Here is a 7,667-nt window from a genome sequence, read left to right as displayed (position 1 = left end):
GGGATTTGGACTGCAGACTGTAAGTCATCAATAAATTCCTTTACTATATAGAGACTATCTGCAAGTTCTGTGACTCTAGAGAACCCTGACTAATACAGGTAGTGACCACCATAGCCAGTTCACTACACCACCTACAAAGATACCCTGGGACCATAGTGTCTTGTGCCCCTGATCCCAGATAGGTAACCCCCATTTGGACACTACTCCAACCACCTCTACATGAGGTGGGTATAGAATCTTGTGTCCCATTCTTACAAAACACTGCTTACTCCCAATGTAACACCTGCTACACAAAGACCACCTGCAGAACCCAGTCAACCATCCACAAACTTCTGAGAGTTTGCAATGAGAAACTTCCAAACTTAAGGAAGATTTACTCCCAGGCTCAGAAGTTATATCTGTCCTTAATTAAGGTGAGATTACTTCTGTTACACCATTTGTATACCAACACAGAATGGCTCAAGACTAAGCAACAAGGATCATTCATTTGGCCCATAACTTGATCAGCTGAGATAATAGCAAACAAAAATCTAAATATCCACTAAACAAAGGCATGACCAGATATTCATTCACACCAAGAAACAATAACCTAACTCCACACGCCCATGTCTCATCAAAAAAACATAAACAATACAAATAACCAAGACAATGTATCTTCTCAAGAAATTAGCACCATATTTGAAGTAATGTTTTCTGAGAAAAAAAGCAACTTAGGAAATGCACAAGATAATATGCAAAATGGCAATTATAAATATAGTCAAGGAGCTTAGACTGTAGGAACACATACCTGAATAGGAATGTGAAAAAACAAACAGTTGAAAGAAACAAAGAAAACTGTAGAGAAATTTTAATGCAGCAATATAGCTACTCTGGCAAGGGATCATAGCCAAAGATACGACTCCTCTAAAATGCACACATGCCTCATACCTTCAATCTTTATGGCTGGAATACAAACACACCTTTAGTACACACCTTTAATCCCAAACAATGATGTCTAGTTGAGGAGCAGACAAAGTAACAAAACAGAGAAAGATTTGACTGAATGAGTCAGGATACACTTAACTCTCATGAGGACAGCAAAGAGAGGCTACTTAAATAGCAGTAAGAGAGAAAGACTTCAGTTCAGTTCAGTTCCATTCAGTTCAGTTCAGTTCAGTTCAGAACAGTTCAGTTTGAGTGCAGCTGAGTTCAGTTAGAACAGAGCAGTTGAGTTCAGAGCAGTTCAGCTCTTGGAATTCAGAGGTAGTCTTTTCAAGCAGAGCAATTCAGTCAGAAGCTGAGAGAAATCAATTTGAGTCAGTCAGCTAGGATAGGAGTTTGAGCCATAACAGCTGGAATGAACCAGCCAGCCAAAAGTTCAGAGAGCTAGAAAGTGTGTGTTTATTCAGCAGGAAATCTTGGAGGCTGAAACATTCCAGGTCTAGGTTAGCAGATAGAGGCTAGAAGCTGAAGTTTTTTAGGTCCAGGCTTGCAGAAGGTTAGATTATAGTGCGGCTAGAAGCTTCCAGGCCAAGGCCTAGGGATAGTTAAATAGAAACACTCTGGGCTCAGCCCAAGCCATGTATTCATAAAGCTTGGGTACAGCTCTCATCTCATCCCTTTATCTAAGGAAATAAAAGTGACATTTACATTTACAGAAAACATTTGAAGATATGAAAATTGAGTCTCTGAAGAAAAGCTAAAATTAAATAAAACTTGAAATGATAAACTCAGAAAGTAAAACAAGGAGCTCAGAAGAAAATCTTACCAATAGATTGGATCAAGTGGTATAGAGAGAATATCAGGTCTCAAAGACAACATAGAGGAAATGATTATTTAGTCAAAGAAAATGTTAAATATAAAAGCAAAAAAGGCAGAAAAAATCAAGAATGTAGCATACAGAAAATTTGGTTACTGCATAACAAAAACCAAACTTAAGAATTGCAGGTGTAGAAGAATAAACTAAGATAAAAGACAGAAAATATTTTTTGACAAAATTATAAAAGAAAATTACCCAAATCTAAGGAAACTCAAGCCTATTAAGATGTAAGAGGCTTGCATAACACAGAATAGATAGAACCCAAACCGAAAATTTACATGTAATATAATAATCAAAATACTAAATGTACAGAACACAGACAGGATGCAGAGAACCTGCAAAAGATACCAACCATGTCACATATAAAGTTAGGCCCATTAGAATAATAACCTGGCGATGCCTTCCAGTTCCCACCTGTGCTGGCTGGGAGCAGAGCCCTGGCGCTGGACCCAATCCCACACAGCCCACACCCCAGTTGCAGCTCAACTCCCCAGGTATTCAGACACATCCAGCTTCACAGCTTCACAGGTGAGACCTTAAATCCTGCCCCAAGACCCAGAGTACCAGGACCCCTGTAACCTGGGGAAGCAGATTCCCTGCCCAGCAGGAGACTTGTGCACCTTCTGGTTTCCACCTGTACGGGCCAGGAGCAAAGCCCTGGTGTGGAACCAATCCCACACATCCCACACCTCAGTTGCAGCTGGACTCCCCAAGCTCAAAGTCTCACAGGAAGGACAGGCTCCAGTCAGAGACAGGGAGGCCAGATAACACCAGAGATAACTGGGTGGCAGAGGCAAGGGTAAGAATATAAGCAACAGAAACAATTTGACTTGGCAACATCAGAACCCAGTTCTCCTACCACAGCAAGTCCTGGGTACCCCAACACACCCTTAAAACACAATTCAGATATAAACTCTTATTTCATGAAGATGATAGAGGACTTTAAGAAGGACATAAATAACTCCTTTAAAGAAATACAGGAGGACACAGGTAAATAAGTAGAAGCCCTTAAAGAGCAAATACATGCATCCCTTAGAGAAATACAGGAGAACACAATCAAACAGGTAAAGGAATTTAACAAAATTGCCCAGGATCTAAAAATGAAAATAGACACAATAAAGAAATCACAAAGAGAGACAACCCTGGAGATAGAAAACCTAGGAAAGAGATCAGGAGTCATAGATGCAATCATCATCAACAGAATACAGGAGATAGAAGANAGAATCTCAGCGGCAGAAGATACAATAGAAGGCATTGGCACAACAGTCAAGGAAAAATTAAGAAACAGTCAAGCAAAAATCTCCTATCTCAAAACATTCATGAAATCCAGGACACAATGAGAAGACCAAACCTACGGATAATAGGTATAGAAGAGAGTGAAGATTNNCAANTTAAAGGGCCAGCAAACATCTTCAACAAAATTATAGAAGAAAACTTTCCTAACCTAAAGAGATGCCCATGAATATACAAGAAGCCTACAAAACAACAAACAGATGGAACCAGAAAAGAAATTCCTTTCGTCATGTAATAATTAAAATACCAAAAGCACAGAACAGAGAAAAAATATTGAAAGCAGTAAGGGGAAAAGGTCAAGTAACATATAAATGGAGACCCATCAGAATTACACCAAACTTCTCACCAGTGACTCTGAAAGCAAGAAGATCCTGAGCAGATGTCATAGAGATCCTATGAGAACACAAGTAAGCTCAGGATACTGTACTCAGCAAAACTCTCAATTACCATAGATGGAGAAATCAAAGTATTCCATGACAAAACCAAATTTACACAATATCTTTCCACAAATCCAGCCCTACAAAGGACAATAGAAGAAAAAAGTACAACACAAAGAAGAAAACTACACCCAAGAAAAAGCCAGAAATTAATCTTTACACAACAAACTCAAAAGAAGAGAAACACACAAACATAATTCCACCTCTAACAACAAAAATAACAGGAACCAACAATCATTGGTCCCTAGTATCTCTCAACATCAATGGACTCAATTCCCCAATAAAAAGACGTAGGCTAACAGACTGGACACATTAACAGGATCCAGCATTCTGCTACATACAGTAAACACACCTCAGAGTCAAAGATAAACATTCCCTTCAAGTAAAAGGATGGGAAAACATTTTCCAAGCAAACGGTCCCAAGCAACAAGTTGGAGTAGACATTCTAATATCCAACAAAATAGACTTTCAGCCAAAAGTTCTCTAAAAAGGTCGGGATGGATACTACATACTCATACAAGGAAAAATTCACCAGGATGAACTCTGAATTCTGAATATCTATGCTCCAAGTGCAAGGACATCCACATTTGTAACAAAAATGTTACTAAAGCTCAAAACATACATTCAACTTCACATAATAGAAAAGTACCTGGCTTTTCAATGAAGACTTTGAAAAACAGAAAGATCTAGACTAGTGATCTAAAATTTCTTAAAGACAATAGATGTTAACCCAAACTACTGCACTCAATGAAACTATCAGTTGTAATTGAAAGTGAAAGGAACATTTTCATGAGTAAAAGCAGATTTAAGGAATTTATGTCCACAAATCCAGCTCTATAGAGGATACTAAAAGGGATGCTTAGGCACAAAAAGAAAATCAACAATGTCAGAGAAGGTACAAGGAATATATAATCCCAGACCAGTCAACCAAAAGAGATGAAAACACCAACCATAACAAAAGAACATGAATTCATACACATTGTTCATTATTAATGATCTCAATCCCCCCAATAAAAAGACATATACTAACTGGGTCAGCAAACAAGATTTTCCTTTTTGTTGCCTCCAAAATCATACCTGACCATCAGCAACAGACACCATCTGTCATTACTGTTCTATTGCTGTGAAGAGACACCATGACCAAGGCATCTACTTTGGGGCTTGCTTACAGTTTCAGAGAATTAGTCCATTTTCATCATGGCAGAAAATAGACAGGTATGGAACTAGAACAGTAGCTGAGAGCATTGCATCCTGATCTTCAGGCAGCAGGTTGTGGTGGTACAGGGGTTAGGTGTGTTAAGTGTGGTATGGGCTTTTGAAACCTCAAATCCCACACCCAGTGATACACACCTTCTCCAAAAAAGGCCATACATACTAAACGTTCCCAGACAGTTCCACTAACTGGGGACCAAGCATTCAACAATATGAGCCTATGGGATCCATTATTATTCAAATCATCATATGGCTAAAGGATGTATGATAAGTGCCCTGCAAGTATCCAGGCAGAGAAGTAAATCATGAAGAGGTGAGAATGAAAGCTCTGTTCAGAAAGAATTAGAATCAAGACTTGGGGAGTCAGACACTAGCTGTTCGTTGTCGCCATATTTAAAATGCAGTAAAATTGGAGGACAGACATGGCATGCTCTGGCCCCAGCGCCAACCACATCCTCCCCAAAAGACCTAGCTCCTAGACCTCAGCAGGATGGAAGAGAAGCTGAAGAAAGCCAAGATAGTCTTTGTGTTGGGCCAGGCATGGCTCAGGAAAGGGCACTCAGTACAAGAAGATTGTGCAGAAATATGGTTACACCTACCTCTCTACTGGGGACCTGCTGCAAACAGAACTCAACTCTCGATTGAAGAGGGTCAATCATGCTGTCATCTATCATGGAAAGGGGGCAGCTGGTGCTGCTGGAGATGGTGGTAGACATGCTCTGGGATGCTATGATAACCAAAGTGTATTCTTCCAAGGGCTTCCTGATTGACGGCTACCCGTGGGAGGTGAAATGGAAAATAGTTTGAACACAAGATTGGACAGCCCACACTGTTATTGTATGTAGACTCAGACCCAAAGACCATTACCCAATGACTCCTAAAGTGAGGGGAGAGTGGCTGTGTGGAGGACAATGAGGGCCATCAAGAAGAGGCTAGAAACTTACTACAATGCCAGATAACCTGCTATTTCCTTCTATGACAAGTGGGACATTGTAGGCAAGGTGCCCAATGCCAAAGGTGGACACTGTCTTCTCCCAGGTCTGCACCTACTTTGATTCCTTGAAGTAACTGGAGTCATTGGCCAGCTTCCAGCCCACCTTGACCCTTGACCCTTGACCCCAGGCAGTCCAGCTCGAGCCCAGCATCTCCACCCTGCCAGGCTGTGCACAGACACAGGAAGCAACCACATTTTTCTGTCCCATGGACATCTGAGCTCTAAATAAATTGCCAGGAAAGTTTAGAATTACTCCCTTTTCTTTGCTTCTAATTGAGGTGATTCATGCTGCCACAGCTGGAGGATCCAGTGCTGCCAGCCGGTTCTTGACCATGCCTCAGCCCAGCTGTTTTGTCTCATTGTGGCTCTGCTGGGATCCTAGTCCCTTCCTTAGCCAAGTCATGTCAAGTCTAGGTAGGGGCCTCTGGGGTGATAGGCTGCTCCTGGGGTATGTATGATGTTTACCCTCTGTTCCTCATAGTCTTGTACAGCTATTGTCACTCTGGAGTGAGTTTTCTTCTCTTTTCTTTTCTTTTTCTTTTTCTTTTTTCTTTTTTCTTCTTTCTTTCTTTCTTTCTTTCTTTCTTGCTTGCTTGCTTGCTTGCTTGCTTTCTTGCTTTCTTGCTTTCTTTTGATAGCATCTCAGGTGACTTAAGCTGGCTTCAAACCTGCTATGTAACTAAGGACAACCTTGATCTTCCTGCTTCCACTTGTCTGCATGAGTGCTGATATTACAGGTGCATACCTCCTCACTCCTGTTTTTCGGGGTGCTGGGGACCAAGTCCATGGTCCTGTGTATAGTAGGCCAGCACTCTACAAACTGAGCTGCATCCCCAGGCTGGGCAGGTTTTCTATGCCTGCCTGGGGCCTGGGCTGTAATGGGCAAAGGGCCACAGGTACACCAGCTGGGGCCACTTGGCCATTGGGTAGCAAGGAGCTGTGCAATGGGCTATATGGGAAGATGACATCAGGGGTGGTCTTCCTGAGGAAGAGACTTGAAGACTTCCCCGGTATGGCCCTGCCATGTCTTGCCACTCTTTGGCTGGTTTTAAAACCTGTTCTGTCATGTTATGTCCCAACCCTTATCCTTAGCATTAGAACAAGAACATACAGACTAAGGAATGTGAGTTGTCATAAACATGGATATGGGATCAAGAACCAGGCCTTGGACCCAGAAAGGACCCCCAGGGATCCCCAGAAGAGCTAATATCTCTCTTCTGCTCTTTATTCTTTGATCTCATTACACAGGAAGGCACTATTTGTACTTACCTGTCCCGGGGTCTTATTCTCATCCCTAGTGACTTGCCCTATAAGGCAAGACAGCCTGTAGCTATGGCTACACCAGGGACACCTGCCCCTGGGGGTGACAGTGCTCACTCCTTTCTGTTTACTGCCAAAAGGGCCACCTTTCCTTATGCCTTGCTTATTTAAGCTGTCCTTTAAAATAAATAAGTGTATTTTAGTTATTTTTAAAAAACAGTATAATTTGGGGAAAAGTTTCCAGGCAACAATCATTCCCATTCCAGGTTTCTAAGCAACATTCCTATTCCAGGTGCAGAATAGTGCTTAAGGTAGGACCACATAGAAACATCTTTGCAAAGTTCATTTGACCGTGAAGGTGGGTTCTACAGTTTAAAAGCCTAGAATCTAGTGTGGTCTCTGACAGAGATAGCATAGAGGTCAGCAGGTCATGTGGCATCTCACACAAGGATAGTTTCCTTTAACTTGGAACTAAAAGTAATGGTCTAGAGAGGGAAGAGTCTGGGATAAGCAGTCTAGGGAATTTGGGTGAGGTTTTCTTTCCAAATATTTCCTTTGAGGCACAAAGGTCCTTGCCCACATAGAGGACTAAAGAACCAGGAATGTTCAAAATGATCATCCATCATGACCAAGTAGACTTCATCCCAGGGATGCAGGGATGGTTTAATATATG

General features: G+C 41.5%; 1 pseudogene; it reads left to right on the top strand.

Moving 5' to 3' along the window:
• Window positions 1-5,230: 5,230 nt before the first annotated feature.
• Window positions 5,231-5,808, top strand: LOC110314167 (annotated as a pseudogene).
• Window positions 5,809-7,667: the final 1,859 nt, after the last annotated feature.

Source organism: Mus pahari, chromosome X (assembly GCF_900095145.1).
Source record: "Mus pahari chromosome X, PAHARI_EIJ_v1.1, whole genome shotgun sequence".
NCBI lineage: Eukaryota > Metazoa > Chordata > Mammalia > Rodentia > Muridae > Mus > Mus pahari.
This window is presented reverse-complemented; position numbering and strand designations above follow the sequence as displayed.